This window comes from Schistocerca americana, unplaced genomic scaffold, assembly GCF_021461395.2.
Source record: "Schistocerca americana isolate TAMUIC-IGC-003095 unplaced genomic scaffold, iqSchAmer2.1 HiC_scaffold_35, whole genome shotgun sequence".
NCBI classification, from domain to species: Eukaryota; Metazoa; Arthropoda; class Insecta; order Orthoptera; family Acrididae; genus Schistocerca; species Schistocerca americana.
This window is the reverse complement of record NW_025726071.1, coordinates 2,576,105-2,597,018: the sequence shown is the minus strand read 5'-3', so window position 1 is coordinate 2,597,018 and position 20,914 is coordinate 2,576,105.

Below are 20,914 nucleotides of genomic sequence, written 5' to 3'. Positions count from 1 at the left end.
CTAGTGTCACAGAAATGGTTCGAAACATACACAGTAAGAAGAGTCAGTTTACTAGTACTTAATTCGGCATTGTGCCTTTTTTATTTAATTCCGATGCAATTTCTGTGTTTCATCCCCAATACGAAGGTCAGAGGGATACACTTAACTTGAAGTGAAGCATCGGAATCCGTAACTAGTGTCACAGGAATGGTTCAAAACATAGACAGTAGGAAGAGTCAGTTTACTTGTACTTAAGTTGGCATTGTGCCTTATGTATTTAATTCCGATGCAATTTCTGTGTTTCATCGTCAATAAGATGGTCAGAGGGATACAGAAAAACCTTAGGTGAAGCATCGGAATCTATAACTATTGTCACAAGAATGGTTTAAAACATAGACAGTAAGAAGGGTCACTTTTCTTTTACTTAAGTTGGCATTGTGCCTTTTGTATTTAATTCCGACGCAATTTCTGTGTTTCATCGTCAATAAGAAGGTCAGAGGGATACAGTAAACCTGAAGTGAAGCATCGGAATCTATAACCAGTGTCGCTGAATCGGTTCAAAGCATAGACAGTAAGAAGAGTCATTTTTCTTGTACTTAGGTCGGCATTGTGCCTTTTGTATTTAATTCCGATGCAATTTCTGTGTTACATCGTCAATAAGAAGGTCAGAGGGATACAGAAAAACCTTAAGTGAAGCATCAGAATTTATAACTAGTGTCACAGGAATGGTTCAAATCATAGACAGTAAGAAGAGTCAGTTTTCTTGTACTTACGTCAACATTGTGATTTTTGTATTTAATTCCGTTGCAATTTCTGTGTTCCATCGTCAATAAGAAGGTCAGAGGGATACAGTAAACCTGAAGTGAAGCTTCGGAATCTATAACTAGTGTCACAGGAATGGTTCAAAACATAGACAGTAAGAAGGGTCAGTCTTCATGTACTTAAGTCGGCATTGTGCCTATGGCATTTAATTCCGATGAAATTTCTGTGTTTCATCGTCAATAAGAAGGTCGGAGAATTACAGTAAACCTGAAGTGAAGCATTAGAATCTATAACTAGTTTCACAGGGATGGTTCAAGGCATAGACAGTAAGAAGGGTCAGTTTTCTTTTACTTAAGTCAGCATTGTGCCTTTTGTATTTAATTCCGTTGCAATATCTGTGTTTCATCGTCAATAAGAAGGTCAGAGAGATGCAATAATCCTGAACTGAAGCATAGGAATCTGTAACTAGTGTCACAGGAATGGTTCAAAACATAGACAGTAAGAAGAGTCAGTTTACTTGTACTTAAGTTGGCATTGTGCCTTTTGTATTTAATTCCGATGCAATTTCTGTGTTTCATCGTCAATAAGAATGTCAGAGGGATACAGTAAACCTGATGTGAAGCATCGGAATCTATAACTAGTGTCACAGGAATGGTTCAAACATAGACAGTAAGAAGAGTCAGTTTTCTTGTACTTAAGTCGGCATTGTGCCTATTGTATTGAATTCCGATGCAAATTTAGTGTTTCATCGTCAATAAGAAGGTCAGAGGGATACAGTCAACCAGAAGTGAAGCATCGGAATCCATAACTAGTGTCACAGGAATAGTTCAAAACATAGACAGTAAGAAGATTCAGTTTTCTTGTACTTAAGTCGGCATTGTGCCTTTTGTATTTAATTCCGATGCAATTTCTGTGTTTCATCGTCAATAAGAAGGTCAGAGGGATACAGTAAACCTGAAGTGAAACATCGGAATCTATAACTAGTGTCACAGGAATATAGACAGTAAGAAGAGTCAGTTTTCTTGTACTTAAGTCATCATTGTGCATTTTGTTATTAATTCCGATGAAATTCCTGTGTTTCATCGTCAACAAGAAGGTCAGAGGCATACAGTTAACCTGAAGTGACGCATCGGAATCTATAACTAGTGTCACAGAAATGGTTCGAAACATACACAGTAAGAAGAGTCAGTTTACTAGTACTTAATTCGGCATTGTGCCTTTTTTATTTAATTCCGATGCAATTTCTGTGTTTCATCCCCAATACGAAGGTCAGAGGGATACACTTAACTTGAAGTGAAGCATCGGAATCCGTAACTAGTGTCACAGGAATGGTTCAAAACATAGACAGTAGGAAGAGTCAGTTTACTTGTACTTAAGTTGGCATTGTGCCTTATGTATTTAATTCCGATGCAATTTCTGTGTTTCATCGTCAATAAGATGGTCAGAGGGATACAGAAAAACCTTAGGTGAAGCATCGGAATCTATAACTATTGTCACAAGAATGGTTTAAAACATAGACAGTAAGAAGGGTCACTTTTCTTTTACTTAAGTTGGCATTGTGCCTTTTGTATTTAATTCCGACGCAATTTCTGTGTTTCATCGTCAATAAGAAGGTCAGAGGGATACAGTAAACCTGAAGTGAAGCATCGGAATCTATAACCAGTGTCGCTGAATCGGTTCAAAGCATAGACAGTAAGAAGAGTCATTTTTCTTGTACTTAGGTCGGCATTGTGCCTTTTGTATTTAATTCCGATGCAATTTCTGTGTTACATCGTCAATAAGAAGGTCAGAGGGATACAGAAAAACCTTAAGTGAAGCATCAGAATTTATAACTAGTGTCACAGGAATGGTTCAAATCATAGACAGTAAGAAGAGTCAGTTTTCTTGTACTTACGTCAACATTGTGATTTTTGTATTTAATTCCGTTGCAATTTCTGTGTTCCATCGTCAATAAGAAGGTCAGAGGGATACAGTAAACCTGAAGTGAAGCTTCGGAATCTATAACTAGTGTCACAGGAATGGTTCAAAACATAGACAGTAAGAAGGGTCAGTCTTCATGTACTTAAGTCGGCATTGTGCCTATGGCATTTAATTCCGATGAAATTTCTGTGTTTCATCGTCAATAAGAAGGTCGGAGAATTACAGTAAACCTGAAGTGAAGCATTAGAATCTATAACTAGTTTCACAGGGATGGTTCAAGGCATAGACAGTAAGAAGGGTCAGTTTTCTTTTACTTAAGTCGGCATTGTGCCTTTTGTATTTAATTCCGTTGCAATATCTGTGTTTCATCGTCAATAAGAAGGTCAGAGAGATGCAATAATCCTGAACTGAAGCATAGGAATCTGTAACTAGTGTCACAGGAATGGTTCAAAACATAGACAGTAAGAAGAGTCAGTTTACTTGTGCTTAAGTCGGCATTGTGCCTTTTGTATTTAATTCCGTTGCAATTTCTGTGTAACATCGTCAATAAGAAGGTCAGAGGGATACAGAAAAACCTTAAGTGAAGCATCGGAATCTATAACTAGTGTCACAGGAATGGTTCAAAACATAGACAGTAAGAAGAGTCAGTTTTCTTGTACTTACGTCAACATTGTGATTTTTGTATTTAATTCCGTTCAATTTCTGTGTTTCATCGTCAATAAGAAGGTCAGAGGGATACAGTAAACATGAAGTGAAGCATCGAAATCTATAACTGGTGTCACAGGAATGGTTCAAAACATAGACAGTAAGAAGAGTCAGTCTTCATGTACTTAAGTCGGCATTGTGCCTATTGCATTTAATTCCGATGCAATTTCTGTGTTTCATCGTCAATAAGAAAGTCAGAGGGATACAGTAAACCTGAAGCGAAGCATCAGAATGTATAACTAGTGTCACAGTACGGGTCCAAAACATAGACAGTAAGAAGAGTCAGTTTTCTTGTACTTAAGTCGGCATTGTGATTTTTGTATTTAATTCCGATGCAATTTCTGAGTTTCATCGGCAACAAGAAGGTCAGAGGGATACAGTAAACCTGAAGTGAAACATCGGAATTTATAACTAGTGTCACAGGAATGGTTCAAAACACAGACAATAAGAAGAGTCAGTTTTCTTGTACCTAAGTCGCATTGTGCCTATTGTATTTAATTCCGATGCAATTTCTGTGTTTCATCATCAGCAAGAAGGTCAGAGGGATACAGTAAACCTGAAGTGAAGCTTCGGAATCTATAACTAGTGTCACAGGAATGGTTCAAAACATAGACAGTAAGAAGGGTCAGATTTCTTTTACTTAAGTCGGCATTGTGCCTTTTGTATTTAATTCCGGTGCTATTTCTGCGTTTCATCGTCAATAAGAAGGTCAGAGGGATACAGTAAACCTGAAGTGAAGCATCGGAATCTATAACCAGTGTCACAGGAATGGTTCAAAATATAGACGGTAAGAAGAGTCAGTTTTCTTGTACTTAGGTCGGCATTGTGCCTATTGTATTTAATTCCGATGCAATTTCTGTGTGTCGTCGTCAATAAGAAGATCCAAGGGATACAGTAATCCTGAAGTGAAGCATCGGAGTCTAAAACCGGTCTCACAGGAAAGGTTCAAGGCGTAGACAGTAAGAAGAGCCAGTCTTCTTGTACTTGAGTCGGCATTGTGCCTTTTGTATTGAATTCCGATGCAATTTCTTTGTTTCATCGTCAATAAGAAGGTGGGAGGGATACAGTAAACCTGAAGTGAAGCATCGGAATCTATAACTAGTGTCTTAGGAATGGTTCAAAACATACACAGTAAGAAGAATCAGTTTACTTGTACTTAATTCGGCTTTGTGCCTTTTGTATTTAATTCCGATACAATTTCTGTATTTCATCGTCAATAAGAAGGTCAGAGGGATACAATAAACTTGAAGTGAGGCATCGGAATCCATAACTAGTGTCACAGGAATGGTTCAAAACATAGACAGTAAGAAGAGTCAGTTTACTTGTACTTAAGTTGGCATTGTGCCTTTTGTATTTAATTCCGATGCAATTTCTGTGTTTCATCGTCAATAAGAATGTCAGAGGGATACAGTAAACCTGATGTGTAGCATCGGAATCTATAACTAGTGTCACAGGAATGGTTCAAACATAGACAGTAAGAAGAGTCAGTTTTCTTGTACCTAAGTCGGCATTGTGCCTATTGTATTGAATTCCGATGCAATTTCAGTGTTTCATCGTCAATAAGAAGGTCAAGGGATACAGCAAACCAGAAGTGAGGCATCGGAATCCATAACTAGTGTCACAGGAATGGTTCAAAACATAGACAGTAAGAAGATTGTGTTTTCTTGTACTTAAGTCGGCATTGTGCCTTTTGTATTTAATTCCGATGCAATTTCTGTGTTTCATCGTCAATAAGAAGGTCAGAGGGATACAGTAAACCTGAAGTGAAGCATCGGAATCTATAACTAGTGTCACAGGAATATAGACAGTAAGAAGAGTCAGTTTTCTTGTACTTAAGTCGGCATTGTGCGTTTTGCATTTAATTCCGATGAAATTCCTGTGTTTCATCGTCAATAAGAAGGTCGGAGGGATACAGTAAACCTGAAGTGAAGCATCGGAATCTATGACTAGTGTCACAGGAATGGTTCAAAGCATAGACAGTAAGAAGAGTCAGTTTTCTTGTACTTAAGTCATCATTGTGCATTTTGTTATTAATTCCGATGAAATTCCTGTGTTTCATCGTCCACAAGAAGGTCAGAGGCATACAGTAAACCTGAAGTGAAGCATCGGAATCTATAACTAGTGTCACAGGAATGGTTCAAAACATACACAGTAAGAAGAGTCAGTTTACTTGTACTTAATTCGGCATTGTGCCTTTTTTATTTTATTCCGATGCAATCTCTGTGTTTCATCGTCAATACGAAGGTCAGAGGGATACAGTAAACTTGAAGTGAAGCATCGGAATCCGTAAGTAGTGTCACAGGAATGGTTCAAAACATAGACAGTAGGAAGAGTCATTTTACTTGTACTTAAGTTGGCTTTGTGCCTTATGTATTTAATTCCGATGCAATTTCTGTGTTTCATCGTCAATAAGAAGGTCAGAGGGATACAGTAAACCTGAAGTGAAGCTTCGGAATCTATAACTAGTGTCACAGGAAAGGTTCAAAACATAGACAACAAGAGGAGCTAATCTTCCTGTACTTAAGTCGGCATTGTGCCTTTTGTATTTAATTCCGATGCAATTTCTGTGTTTCGTCGTCAATATGAAGGTCCAAGCGATACAGTAAACCTGAAGTGAACCATCGGAATCTAAAACCGGTCCCACGGGAAGGTTCAAGACGTAGACAGTAAGAAGAGCCAGTCTTCTTGTACTTGAGTCGGCATTGTGCCTTTTGTATTGAATTCCGATGCAATTTCTGTGTTTCATCGTCAATAAGAAGGTCAGAGGGATACAGTAAACCTGAAGTGAAGCGTCGGAATCCATAACTAGTTTCACAGGAATGGTTCAAACCATAGACAGTAAGAAGAGTCAGTTTTCTAGTACTTAAGTCGGCATTGTGATTTTTGTATTTAATTCCGATAAAATTTCTGAGTTTCATCGTCAACAAGAAGGTCAGAGGGATACAGTAAACCTGAAGTGAAGCATCGGAATATATAACTAGTGTCACAGGAATGGTTCAAAACACAGACAGTAAGAAGAGTCAGTTTTCTTGTACCTAAGTCGGCATTGTTCCTTTTGTATTTAATTCCGATGCAATTTCTGTGTTTCAACATCAGCAAGAAGGTCAGACGGATACAGTAAACCTGAAGTGAAGCATCGGAATCAATAACTAGTGTCACAGGAATGGTTCAAAAGATAGACAGTAAGAAGAGTCAGTTTTTTTGTACTGAAGTCGGCATTTTGCCTTTTGTACTTAATTCCGATGCAATTTCTGTGTTTCGTCGTCAATACGAAGATCCAAGGGATACAGTAAACCTGAAGTGAAGCATCGGAATCTAAAACCGGTCTGACAGGAAAGGTTCAAAACGTAGACAGTAAGAAGAGCCAGTCTTCTTGTACTTGAGTCGGCATTGTGGCTTATCTATTGAATTCCGATGCAATTTCTGTGTTTCATCGTCAATAAGAAGGTCAGAGGGATACAGTAAACCTGAAGTGAAGTATCGGAATCTATAACTAGTGTCTTAGGAAAGGTTCAAAACATACACAGTAAGAAGAGTCAGTTTACTTGTACTTCATTCGGCATTGTGCCTTTTGTATTTAATTCCGATACAATTTCTGTATTTCATCGTCAATAAGAAGGTCAGAGGGATACAATAAACTTGAAGTGAGGCATCGGAATCCATAACTAGTGTCACAGGAATGGTTCAAAACATAGACAGTAAGAAGAGTCAGTTTACTTGTACTTAAGTTGGCATTGTGCCTTTTGTATTTAATTCCGATGCAATTTCTGTGTTTCATCGTCAATAAGAATGTCAGAGGGATACAGTAAACCTGATGTGAAGCATCGGAATCTATAACTAGTGTCACAGGAATGGTTCAAACATAGACAGTAAGAAGAGTCAGTTTTCTTGTACTTAAGTCGGCATTGTGCCTATTGTATTGAATTCCGATGCAAATTTAGTGTTTCATCGTCAATAAGAAGGTCAGAGGGATACAGTCAACCAGAAGTGAAGCATCGGAATCCATAACTAGTGTCACAGGAATAGTTCAAAACATAGTCAGTAAGAAGATTCAGTTTTCTTGTACTTAAGTTGCATTGTGCCTTTTGTATTTAATTCCGATGCAATTTCTGTGTTTCATCGTCAATAAGAAGGTCAGAGGGATACAGTAAACCTGAAGTGAAACATCGGAATCTATAACTAGTGTCACAGGAATATAGACAGTAAGAAGAGTCAGTTTTCTTGTACTTAAGTCATCATTGTGCATTTTGTTATTAATTCCGATGAAATTCCTGTGTTTCATCGTTAACAAGAAGGTCAGAGGCATACAGTTAACCTGAAGTGAAGCATCGGAATCTATAACTAGTGTCACAGAAATGGTTCGAAACATACACAGTAAGAAGAGTCAGTTTACTAGTACTTAATTCGGCATTGTGCCTTTTTTATTTAATTCCGATGCAATTTCTGTGTTTCATCCCCAATACGAAGGTCAGAGGGATACACTTAACTTGAAGTGAAGCATCGGAATCCGTAACTAGTGTCACAGGAATGGTTCAAAACATAGACAGTAGGAAGAGTCAGTTTACTTGTACTTAAGTTGGCATTGTGCCTTATGTATTTAATTCCGATGCAATTTCTGTGTTTCATCGTCAATAAGAAGGTCAGAGGGATACAGTAAACCTGATGTGAAACATCGGAATCTATAACTAGTGTCACAGGAATGGTTCTAAACATAGACCATAAGAAGAGTCAGTTTTCTTGTACTTAAGTCGGCATTGTGCCTTTTGTAATTAATTCCGATGCAATTTCTGTGTCTCATCGTCAATAAGAAGGTCAGAGGGATACAGTAAACCTGAAGTGAAGCTTCGGAATCTATAACTAGTGTCACAGGAAAGGTTCAAAACATAGACAATTAGAAGAGCTAGTCTTCCTGTACTTAAGTCGGCAATGTGCCTTTTGTATTTAATTCCGATGCAATTTCTATTTTTCATCGTCAATAAGAAGGTCAGAGGGAAATAGTAATCCTGAAGTGAAGCATCGGAATCTGTAACTAGTGTCACAGAAATGGTTCAAAACATAGACAGTAAGAAGAGTCAGTTTACTTGTGCTTAAGTCGGCATTCTGCCTTTTGTATTTAATTCCGATGCAATATCTGTGTTTCATCGTCAATAAGATGGTCAGAGGGATACAGAAAAACCTTAGGTGAAGCATCGGAATCTATAACTATTGTCACAAGAATGGTTTAAAACATAGACAGTAAGAAGGGTCACTTTTCTTTTACTTAAGTTGGCATTGTGCCTTTTGTATTTAATTCCGACGCAATTTCTGTGTTTCATCGTCAATAAGAAGGTCAGAGGGATACAGTAAACCTGAAGTGAAGCATCGGAATCTATAACCAGTGTCACTGAATCGGTTCAAAGCATAGACAGTAAGAAGAGTCATTTTTCTTGTACTTAGGTCGGCATTGTGCCTTTTGTATTTAATTCCGAAGCAATTTCTGTGTTTCATCGTCAAAAGAAGGTCAGAGGGATACAGTAAACGTGAAGTGAAGCATCGGAATCTATAACTAGTGTCACAGGAATGATTCAAAACATAGACAGTAAGAAGAGTCAGCTTTCTTGTACTTAAGTCGGCATAGTGCCTTTTGCATTTAATTCCGATGAAATTTCTGTGTTTCATTGTCAATAAGAAGGTCAGAGGGATACAGTAAACCTGAAGTGAAGCATCGGAATCTATAACTAGTGTCACAGGAACGGTTCAAAACATAGACAGTAAGAAAAGTCAGTTTTCTTGTACTTAAGTCATCATATTGCCTTTTGTAATTAATTCCGATGAAATTTCTGAGTTTCATCGTCAATAAGAAGGTCAGAGGGTTACAGTAAACCTGAAGTGAAGCATCGGAATCTATAACTAGTGTCAAAGGAATGGTTCAAAACATGTGTGTTGGGGTTTATGGGCGCTCAACATCGAGGTCATCAGCGCCCTGGTTCAAAACATACACAGTAAGAAGAGTCAGTTTACTTGTACCTAATTCGGCATTTTGCCTTTTGTATGTAATTCCGATGCAATTTCTGTGTTTCATCGTCAATAAGAACGTCAGAGGGATACACTAAACTTGAGGTGAAGTATCGGAATCCATAACTAGTGTCACAGGAATGGTTCAAAACATAGACAGTAAGATGAGTTAGTTTACTTGTACTTAAGTTGGCATTGTGCCTTTTGTATTTAATTCCGATGCAATTTCTGTGTTTCATCGTCAATAAGAAGGTCAGAGGGATACAGTAAACCTGATGTGAAGCATCGGATTCTATAACTAGTGTCACAGGAATGGTTCAAAACATAGACAGCCAGAAGAGTCAGTTTTCTTGTACTTAAGTCAGCATTGTGCCTTTTGTATTTAATTCCGATGCAATTTATGTGTTTCATCGTCAATACGAAGGTCAGAGGGATACAGTAAACCTGAAGTGAGGCATCGGAATCTATAACTAGTGTCACAGGAAAGGTTCAAAACATAGACACTAAGAAGAGTCAGTCTTCTTGTACTTAAGTCGGCATTGAGCCTATTGTATTTAATTCCGATGCAATTTCTGTGTTTCATCGTCACTAAGAGGGTCAGAGGGATACAGTAATCCTGAAGTGACGCATCGGAATCTGTAACTAGTGTCACAGGAATGGTTCAAAGCATAGACAGTAAGAAGTGTCTGTTTACTTGTACTTAAGTCGGCATTGTGCCTTTTTTATTTAATTCCGATGCAATTTCTGTGTTTCATCGTCAATAAGAAGGTCAGAGGGATACAGTAAACCTGAAGTGAAGCATCGGAATCTATAACTAGTGTTACAGTAATGGTTCAGAACTTAGACAGTAAGAAGAGTCAGTTTCCTTGTACTTATGTCGGCATTGTGGCCTTTGTATTTTTTAATTCCGATGCAATTTCTGTGTTTCATCGTCAATAAGACGGTCAGAGGGATACAGTAAACCTGAAATGAAGCATCAGAATCTGTAACTAATGTCACAGGAATGGTTCAAAACATAGACAGTAAGAAGAGTCTGTTTTTTTGTACTTAAGTCGGCATTGTGCCTTTTCTATTTAATTCCGATGCAATTTCTGTGTCTCATCGTCAATAAGAAGGTCGGAGGGATACAGTCAACCTGAGGTGAAGCATCGGAATCTATAACTAATGTCACAGGAATGGTTCAAAACATAGACAGTAAGTAGAGTCAGTTTTCTTGTACTTAAGTCGGCATTCTGCTTTTTGTATTTAATTCTGGTGCAATTTCTGTGTTTCATCGCCAATAAGAAGGTCCAAGGAATACAGTAAACGTGAAGTGATGCATCGGAATCCATAACTAATGTCACAGGAATGGTTCAAAACATGGACATTAAGAAGAGTCAGTTTTCTAGTACTTAAGTCGGCATTGTGCCTTTTCTATTTAATTCCGATGGAATTTCTGTGTTTCATCGTCAATAAGAAGGTCAATGGGATACAGTAAACCTGAAGTGAAGCAACGGAATCTATAACTAGTGTCACTGGAATGGTTCAAAACATAGACAGTAAGATGAGCCAGCCTTCTTGTACTTGAGTCGGCATTGTGTCGTTTGTATTTAATCCCGATGCAATTTCTGTGTTTCATCGTCAATAAGGAGGTCAGAGGGATACAGTGAACCTGAAGTGAAGCATCGTAATCTATAACTAGTGTCACAGGAATGGTTCAAAACATAGACAGTAAGAAGAGCCACTCCTGTTGTACTTAAGTCGGCATTGTGCCTATTGTATTTAATTCCGATGCAATTTCTGTTTTTCATCGTCAATAAGAAAGTCAGAGGGATACAGTAAACCAGAAGTGACGCATCGGAATTTATAACTAGTGTCACAGGAATGGTTCAAAGCATAGACAGTAAGAAGAGTCAGTCTTCTTGTACTTAAGTCGGCATTGTGCCTACTGTATTTAATTCCGATGCAATTTCTGTGTTTCATCGACAATAAGAAGGTCAGAGGGATACAGTAAACCTGAAGCGAAGCATCGGAATCTATAACTAGAGTCACAGGAATGGTTCAAAACATAAACAGTAAGAAGAGTCAGTTTTCTTGTACTTAAGTCGGCATTGCGCGTTTTCTATTTAATTCCGATGCAATTTCTGTGTTTCATCGGCAATTGGAAAGTCAGAGGGATACAGTAAACCTGAAGTGAAGCATCGGAATCTATAACTAGTGTCACAGGAGTGGTTCAAAACATAGACAGTAAGATGAATCAGTTTTCTTGTTCTTAAGTCGGCATTGTGCCATTTGAATTTAATTCCGATGCAATTTCTGTGTTTCATCGTCAATAAGAAGGTCAGAGGGATACAGTAAACCTGAAGTGAAGCATCGGAAACTATAACTAGTGTCACAGGAATGGTTCAAAACATAGACAGTAAAAAGAGTCAGTGTTCTTGTACTTCTGCCGGCATTGTGCCTTTTCTATTTAATTCCGATGCTATTTCTGTGTTTCATCGTCAATAAGACTGTCAGAGGGATACAGTAAACCTGAAGTGAAGCATCGGAATCTATAATTAGAGTCACAGGATCGGTTCAAAACATATACAGTAAGAAGAGTCAGTCTTCTTGTACTTAAGTCGGCGTTGTTCCTATTGCATTTAATTCCGATGCAATTTCTGTGTTTCATCGTCAATAAGAAAGTCAGAGGGATACAGTAAACCTGAAGTGAAGCATCGGAATCTATAACTAGTGTCACAGGAATGGTTCAAAACATAGACAGTAAGAAGAGTCAGTTTTCTTGTACTTAAGTCGGGATTGTGCCTTTTGTATTTAATTCTGATGCAATTTCTGTGTCTCATCATCAGCAATAAAGTCAGAGGGATACAGTAAACCTGAAGCGATGCATCGGAATCTATTACTAGTGTCACAGGAATGGTTCAAAGCAAAGACAATAAGAAGAGTCAGTATTCATGTCCTTATGTCGGCATTGTGCCCTTTGTATTTAATTCCGATAAAATTTCTGTGTTTCATCGCGAATAAGAAGGTCATAGGAATACAGTAACCCTGATGTGAAGCATCGGAATCTATAACTAGTGTCACAGGAATGGTTCAAAAAATAGACAGTAAGAAGAGTCAGTCTTCTTGTACTTAAGTCGGCATTGTGCCTTTTGTATTTAATTCCGATGCAATTTCTGTTTTTCATCGTCAATATGAAGGTCAGAGGGATACAGTAAACCTGAGGTGAAGCATCGGAATCTATAACTAGTGTCACAGGAATGGTTCAAAACATAGACAGTAAGATGAATCAGTTTTCTTGTACTTAAGTCGGCAATGTGATTTTTGTATTAAATTCCGATGCAACTTCTATGTTTCATTGTCAATAAGAAGGTAGAGGAATGCAATAAACCTGAAGTGAAGCATCGGAATCTATAACTAGTGTCAGAGGAATGGTTCAAAACATAGACAGAAAGAAGAGCCAGTTTTCTCGTACCTAAGTCGGCATTGTGCTTTTTGTATAGAATTCCGATGCAATTTCTGTGTTTCATTGTCAATAAGAAGGTCAGAGGGATACAGTAAACCAGAAGTGAAGCTTCGGAATCTATAACTAGTGTCACAGGAATGGTTCAAAACATAGACAGTAAGAAGAGTCAGTTTTCTTGTACTTAAGTCGGCATTGTGCCTTTTGTATAGAATTCCGATGCAATTTCTGTGTTTCATTGTCAATAAGAAGGTCAGAGGGATACAGTAAACCTGAAGTGAAGCATCGAAATCTATAACTAGTGTCACAGGAATGGTTCAAAACATAGAAAGTAAGAAGATTCAGTTTTCTTGTACCTAAGTCGGCATTGTGCCTTTTGTATTTAATTCCGATGGAATTTCTGTGTTTCATCGTCAATTAGAAGGTCAGAGGGATACAGTAAACCTGATGTGAAGCATCGGAATCTATAACTAGTGTCACAGGAATGGTTCAATCATAGACAGTAAGAAGAGTCGGTTTTCTTGTACTTAGGTCAGCATTGTGCCCTTTGTATTTAATTCCGATGCAATTTCTGTGTTTCATCGTCAATAAGAAGGTCGGAGGGACACAGTAAACCTGAAGTGAAGCATCGGAATCAATAACTGGTGTCACAGGAATGGTTCAAAACATAAACAGAAAGAAGAATAAGTTTTCTTGTACTTAAGTGGGCATTGTGCTTTTTCTATTGAATTCCGATGCAATTTCTGTGTTTAGTCGTCAATAAGGTCAGAGGGATACAGTAAACCTGAAGTGAAGCATCGGAATCTATAACTAGTGTCACAGGAATGGTTCAAATCATAGACAGTAAGAAGAGTCAGTTTTCTTGTACTTAAGTCGGCATTGTGCCCTTTTTTTAAATTCCGATGCAATTTCGGTGTTTCATCGTCAATAAGAAGGTCAGAGGGATACAGTAAACCTGATGTGAACCATCGGAATCTATAACTAGTGTCACAGGAAAGGTTCAAAACATAGACAGTAAGAAGAGTCAGTTTACTTGTACTTAAGTCGGCATTGTGATTTTCGTATTTAATTCCGATGCAATTTCTGTGTTTCATTGTCAATAAGAAGGTCAGAGGGATACAATAACCCTGAAGTGAAGCATCGGAATCTATAACTAGTGTCAGAGGAATGGTTCAAAACATAGACAGTAAGAAGAGCCAGCTTTCTTGTACCTAAGTCGGCAATGTGCCTTTTGTATAGAATTCCGATGCAATTTCTGTGTTTCATCGTCAATAAGAAGATCAGAGGGATACAGTAAACCTGAAGTGAAGCATCGGAATCAATTAACTAGTGTCACAGGAATGGTTCAAAGCAAAGACAGTAAGAAGAGTCAGTTTTCTTGTATTTAAGTCGGCATTGTGCCTTTGGTATAGAATTCCGATGCAATTTCTGTGTTTCATCGTCAATAAGAAGGTCAGAGGGATACAGTAAACCTGAAGTGAAGCATCGGAATCTATAACTAGAGTCACAGGAATGGTTCAAAACATAGACAGTAAGAAGAGTCAGTTTTCTTGTACTTAAGTCGGCATTGCGCGTTTTCTATTTAACTCCGATGCAATTTCTGTGTTTCATCGTCAATAGGAAAGTCAGAGGGATACAGTAAACCTGAAGTGAAGTATCGGAATCTATAACTAGTGTCACAGGAGTGGTTCAAAACATAGACAGTAAGATCAATCAGTTTTCTTGTTCTTAAGTCGGCATTGTGCCATTTGTACTTAATTCCGATGCAATTTCTGTGTTTCATCGTCAATAAGTAGGTCAGAGGGATATAGTAAACCTGAAGAGAAGCAACGGAAACTATAACTAGTGTCACAGGAATGGTTCAAATCATAGACAGTAAGATGAGCCAGCCTTCTTGTACTTGTGTCGGCATAGTGCATTTTGTATGTAATTCCGATGAAATTTCTGTGTTTCATCGCCAATAAGGAGGTCAGAGTAATACAGTGAACCTGAAGTGAAGCATCGGAATCTATAACTAGTGTCACAGGAATGGTTCAAAAATAGACAGTAAGAAGAGCCACTCTTCTTGTACTTGATTCGGCATTGTGCCTTTTGTATTTAATTCCGATGGAATTTCTGTGTTTCATCGTCAATAAGAAGGTCAGAGGGATACAGTAAACCCGAAGTGAAGCATCGGAATCTATAACTAGTGTCACAGGAACGGTTCAAAACATAGACAGTAAGAAGAGTCAGTTTTCTTGTACTTAAGTCGGGATTGTGCCTTTTGTATTTAATTCCGATGCATTTCCTGTGTCTCATAGTCAACAATAAAGTCAGAGGGATACAGTAAACCTGAAGTGAAGCATCGGAATCTATTACTAGTGTCACAATAATGGTTCAAAACAAAGAGAGTAAGAAGAGTCAGTTTACTTGTACTTAAGTCGGCATTGTGCCTTTTGTATAGAATTCCGATGCAATTTCTGTGTTTCATTATCAATAAGAAGGTCAGAGGGATACAATAAGCCTGAAATGAAGCATCGGAATCTTTAACTAGTGTCAGAGGAATGGTTCAAAACATAGACAGTAAGAAGAGCCAGTTTTCTTGTACCTAAGTCGGCATTGTGCCTTTTGTATAGAATTCCGATGCAATTTCTTTGTTTCATCGTCAATAAGAAGATCAGAGGGATACAGTAAACCTGAAGTGAAGCATCGGAATCTATAACTAGTGTCACAGGAATGGTTCAAAATATAGACATTAAGAAGAGTCAGTTTTCTTGTACTTAAGTCGGCATTGTGCCTTTTGTATAGAATTCCGATGGAATTTCTGTGTTTCATCGTCATTAAGAAGGTCAGAGGGATACAGTATACCTGATGTGAAGCATCGGAATCTATAACTAGTGTCACAGGAATGGTTCAAACATAGACAGTAAGAAGAGTCGGTTTTCTTGTACTTACGTCGGCATTGTGCCCTTTGTATTTAATTCCGATTCAATTTCTGTGTTTCATCGTCAATAAGAAGGTCGGAAGGATACAGTAAACCTGAAGTGAAGCATGGGAATCTATAACTAGTGTCACAGGAATGGTTCAAAACATAGACAGTAAGAAGAATCAGTTTTCTTGTACTTAAGTAGGCATTGTGCCTTTTCTATTGAATTCCGATGCAATTTCTGTGTTTCGTCGTTAATAAGAAGGTCAGAGGGATACAGTAAACCTGAAGTGAAGCATCGAAATCTATAAGTAGTGTCACAGGAATGGTTCATAACATAGAAAGTAAGAAGAGTCAGTTTTCTTGTACCTATGCCGGCATTGTGCCTTTTGTATTTAATTCCGATTCAATTTCTGTGTTTCATCGTCAATAAGAAGGTCAGAGGGATACAGTAAACCTGAAGTAAAGCATCGGAATCTATAACTAGTGTCACAGGAACGGTTCAAAACATAGACAGTAAGAAGAGTCAGTTTTCTTGTACTTAATTCGGCATTGTGCCTTTTGTATTTAATTCCGATGCAATTTCTGTGTTTCATCGTCAATAAGAAGGTCAGAGGGATACAGTAAACCTGAAGTGAAGCACCGGAATCTATAACTAGTGTCACAGGAATGGTTCAAAACATAGACAGTAAGAGGGGTCAGTCTTCTTGTACTTAAGTCGGCATTGTTCCTATTGCTTTTAATTCCGATGCAATTTCAGTGTTTCATCGTCAATAAGAAAGTCAGAGGGATACAGTAAACCTGAAGTGAAGCATCGGAATCTATAACTAGTGTCACAGGATTGGTTCAAAACATAGACAGTAAGAAGAGACAGTTTTCTTGTACTTAAGTCGGGATTGTGCCTTTTGTATTTAATTCTGATGCAATTTCTGTGTCTCATCGTCAACAATAAGGTCAGAGGGATACAGTAAACCTGATGTGAAGCATCGGAATCTATTACTAGTGTCACAGGAATGGTTCAAAACAAATACAGTAAGAAGAGTCAGTTTTCATGTACTTATGTCGGCATTGTGCCTTTTGTATTTAATTCCGATGAAATTTCTGTGTTTCATCGCGAATAAGAAGGTCATAGGAATACAGTAAACCTGATGTGAAGCATCGGAATCTATAACTAGTGTCACAGGAATGGTTAAAAACATAGACAGTAAGAAGAGTCAGTTTTCTTGTACTTAAGTCGGGATTGTGCCTTTTGTATTTAATTCTGATGCAATTTCTGTGTCTCATCGTCAGCAATAAGGTCAGAGGGATACAGTAAACCTGAAGTGATGCATCGGAATCTATTACTAGTGTCACAGGAACGGTTCAAAGCAAAGACAATAAGAAGAGTCCGTTTTCATGTCCTTATGTCGGCATTGTGCCTTTTGTATTTAATTCCGATAAAATTTCTGTGTTTCATCGCGAATAAGAAGGTCATAGGAATACAGTAACCCTCATGTGAAGCATCGGAATCTATAACTAGTGTCACAGGAATGGTTCAAAACATAGACAGTAAGAAGAGTCAGTCTTCTTGTACTTAAGTCGGCATTGTCCCTTTTGTATTTAATTCCGATGCAATTTCTGTTTTTCATCGTCAATATGAAGGTCAGAGGGATACAGTAAACCTGAGGTGAAGCATCGGAATCTATAACTAGTGTCACAGGAATGGTTCAAAACATAGACAGTAAGATGAATCAGTTTTCTTGTACTTAAGTCGGCAATGTGATTTTTGTATTAAATTCCGATGCAATTTCTGTGTTTCATTGTCAAAAAGAAGGTCAGAGGAATGCAATAAACCTGAAGTGAAGCATCGGAATCTATAACTAGTGTCAGAGGAATGGTTCAAAACATAGACAGAAAGAAGAGCCAGTTTTCTCGTACCTAAGTCGGCATTGTGCTTTTTGTATAGAACTCCGATGCAATTTCTGTGTTTCATCGTCAATAAGAAGATCAGAGGGATACAGTAAACCTGAAGTGAAGCTTCGGAATCTATAACTAGTGTCACAGGAATGGTTCAAAACATAGACAGTAAGAAGAGTCAGTTTTCTTGTACTTAAGTCGGCATTGTGCCTTTTGTATAGAATTCCGATGCAATTTCTGTGTTTCATTGTCAATAAGAAGGTCAGAGGGATACAGTAAACCTGAAGTGAAGCATCGAAATCTATAACTAGTGTCACAGGAATGGTTCAAAACATAGAAAGTAAGAAGAGTCAGTTTTCTTGTACCTAAGTCGGCATTGTGCCTTTTGTATTTAATTCCGATGGAATTTCTGTGCTTCATCGTCAATAAGAAGGTCAGAGGGATACAGTAAACCTGATGTGAAGCATCGGAATCTATAACTAGTGTCACAGGAATGGTTCAATCATAGACAGTAAGAAGAGTCGGTTTTCTTGTACTTAGGTCGGCATTGTGCCCTTTGTATTTAATTCCGATGCAATTTCTGTGTTTCATCGTCAATAAGAAGGTCGGAGGGACACAGTAAACCTGAAGTGAAGCATCGGAATCTATAACTGGTGTCACAGGAATGGTTCAAAACATAAACAGTAAGAAGAATCAGTTTTCTTGTACTTAAGTGGGCATTGTGCCTTTTCTATTGAATTCCGATGCAATTTCTGTGTTTCGTCGTCAATAAGGTCAGAGGGATACAGTAAACCTGAAGTGAAGCATCGGAATCTATAACTAGTGTCACAGGAATGGTTCAAATCATAGACAGTAAGAATTTCTTGTACTTAAGTCGGCATTGTGCCCTTTTTTCAAATTCCGATGCAATTTCGGTGTTTCATCGTCAATAAGAAGGTAAGAGGGATACAGTAAACCTGATGTGAACCATCGGAATCTATAACTAGTGTCACAGGAAAGGTTCAAAACATAGACAGTAAGAAGAGTCAGTTTACTTGTACTTAAGTCGGCATTGTGCTTTTTGTATTTAATTCCGATGCAATTTCTGTGTTTCATCGTGAATATGAAGGTCAGAGGGATACAGTAAACCTGAGGTGAAGCATCGGAATCTATAACTAGTGTCACAGGAATGGTTCAAAACATAGACAGTAAGATGAATCAGTTTTCTTGTACTTAAGTCGGCATTGTGATTTTCGTATTTAATTCCGATGCAATTTCTGTGTTTCATTCTCAATAAGAAGGTCAGAGGGATACAATAACCCTGAAGTGAAGCATCGGAATCTATAACTAGAGTCAGAGGAATGGTTCAAAACATAGACAGTAAGAAGAGCCAGCTTTCTTGTACCTAAGTCGGCAATGTGCCTTTTGTATAGAATTCCGATGCAATTTCTGTGTTTCATCGTCAATAAGAAGATCAGAGGGATACAGTAAACCTGAAGTGAAGCATCGGAATCAATTAACTAGTGTCACAGGAATGGTTCAAAACAAAGACAGTAAGAAGAGTCAGTTTTCTTGTATTTAAGTCGGCATTGTGCCTTTTGTATAGAATTCCGATGCAATTTCTGTGTTTCATCGTCAATAAGAAGGTCAGAGGAATACAGTAAACCTGAAGTGAAGCATCGGAATCTATAACTAGAGTCACAGGAATGGTTCAAAACATAGACAGTAAGAAGAGTCAGTTTTCTTGTACTTAAGTCGGCATTGCGCGTTTTCTATTTAACTCCGATGCAATTTCTGTGTTTCATCGTCAATAGGAAAGTCAGAGGGATACAGTAAACCTGAAGTGAAGTATCAGAATCTATAACTAGTGTCACAGGAGTGGTTCAAAACATAGACAGTAAGATCAATCAGTTTTCTTGTTCTTAAGTCGGCATTGTGCCATTTGTATTTAATTCCGATGCAATATCTGTGTTTCATCGTCAATAAGAAGGTCAGAGGGATACAGTAAACCTGAAGAGAAGCAACGGAAACTATAACTAGTGTCACAGGAATGGTTCAAATCATAGACAGTAAGATGAGCCAGCCTTCTTGTACTTGAGTCGGCATAGTGCATTTTGTATGTAATTCCGATGCAATTTCTGTGTTTCATCGCCAATAAGGAGGTCAGAGTAATACAGTGAACCTGAAGTGAAGCATCGGAATCTATAACTAGTGTCACAGGAATGGTTCAAACATAGACAGTAAGAAGAGCCACTCTTCTTGTACTTGATTCTGCATTGTGCCTTTTTTATTTAATTCCGATGCAATTTCTGTGTTTCATCGTCAATAAGAAGGTCAGAGGGATGCAGTAAACCTGAAGTGACGCATCGGAATCTATAATTAGTGTCACAGGAATGGTTCAAAAGATAGACAGTAAGAAGAGTCAGTTTTCTTGTACTTAAGTCGGCATTGTGCCTTTTGTATAGAATTCCGATGCAATTTCTGTGTTTCATCTTCAATAAGAAGGTCAGAGAGATACAGTAAACCTGAAGTGAAGCATCGAAATCTATAACTAGTGTCACAGGAATGGTTCAAAACATAGAAAGTAAGAAGAGTCAGTTTTCTTGTACCTAAGTCGGGATTGTGCCTTTTGTACTTAATTCCGATGCATTTCCTGTGTCTCATAGTCAACAATAAAGTCAGAGGGATACAGTATACCTGAAGTGAAGCATCGGAATCTATAACTAGTGTCACAGGAACGGTTCAAAACATAGACAGTAAGAAGAGTCAGTTTTCTTGTACTTAATTCGGCATTGTGCCTTTTGTATTTAATTCCGATGCAATTTCTGTGTTTCATCGTCAATAAGAAGGTCAGAGGGATACAGTAAACCTGAAGTGAAGCATCGGAATCTATAACTAGTGTCACAGGAATGGTTCAAAACATAGACAGTAAGAGGAGTCAGTCTTCTTGTACTTAAGTCGGCATTGTTCCTATTGCTTTTAATTCCGATGCAATTTCAGTGTTTCATCGTCAATAAGAAAGTCAGAGGGATACAGTAAACCTAAAGTGAAGCATCGGAATCTATAACTAGTGTCACAGGAATGGTTCAAAACATAGACAGTAAGAAGAGTCAGTTTTCTTGTACTTAAGTCGGGATTGTGCCTTTTGTATTTAATTCTGATGCAATTTCTGTGTCTCATCGTCAACAATAAGGTCAGAGGGATACAGTAAACCTGATGTGAAGCATCGGAATCTATTACTAGTGTCACAGGAATGGTTCAAAACAAATACAGTAAGAAGAGTCAGTTTTCATGTACTTATGTCGGCATTGTGCCTTTTGTATTTAATTTCG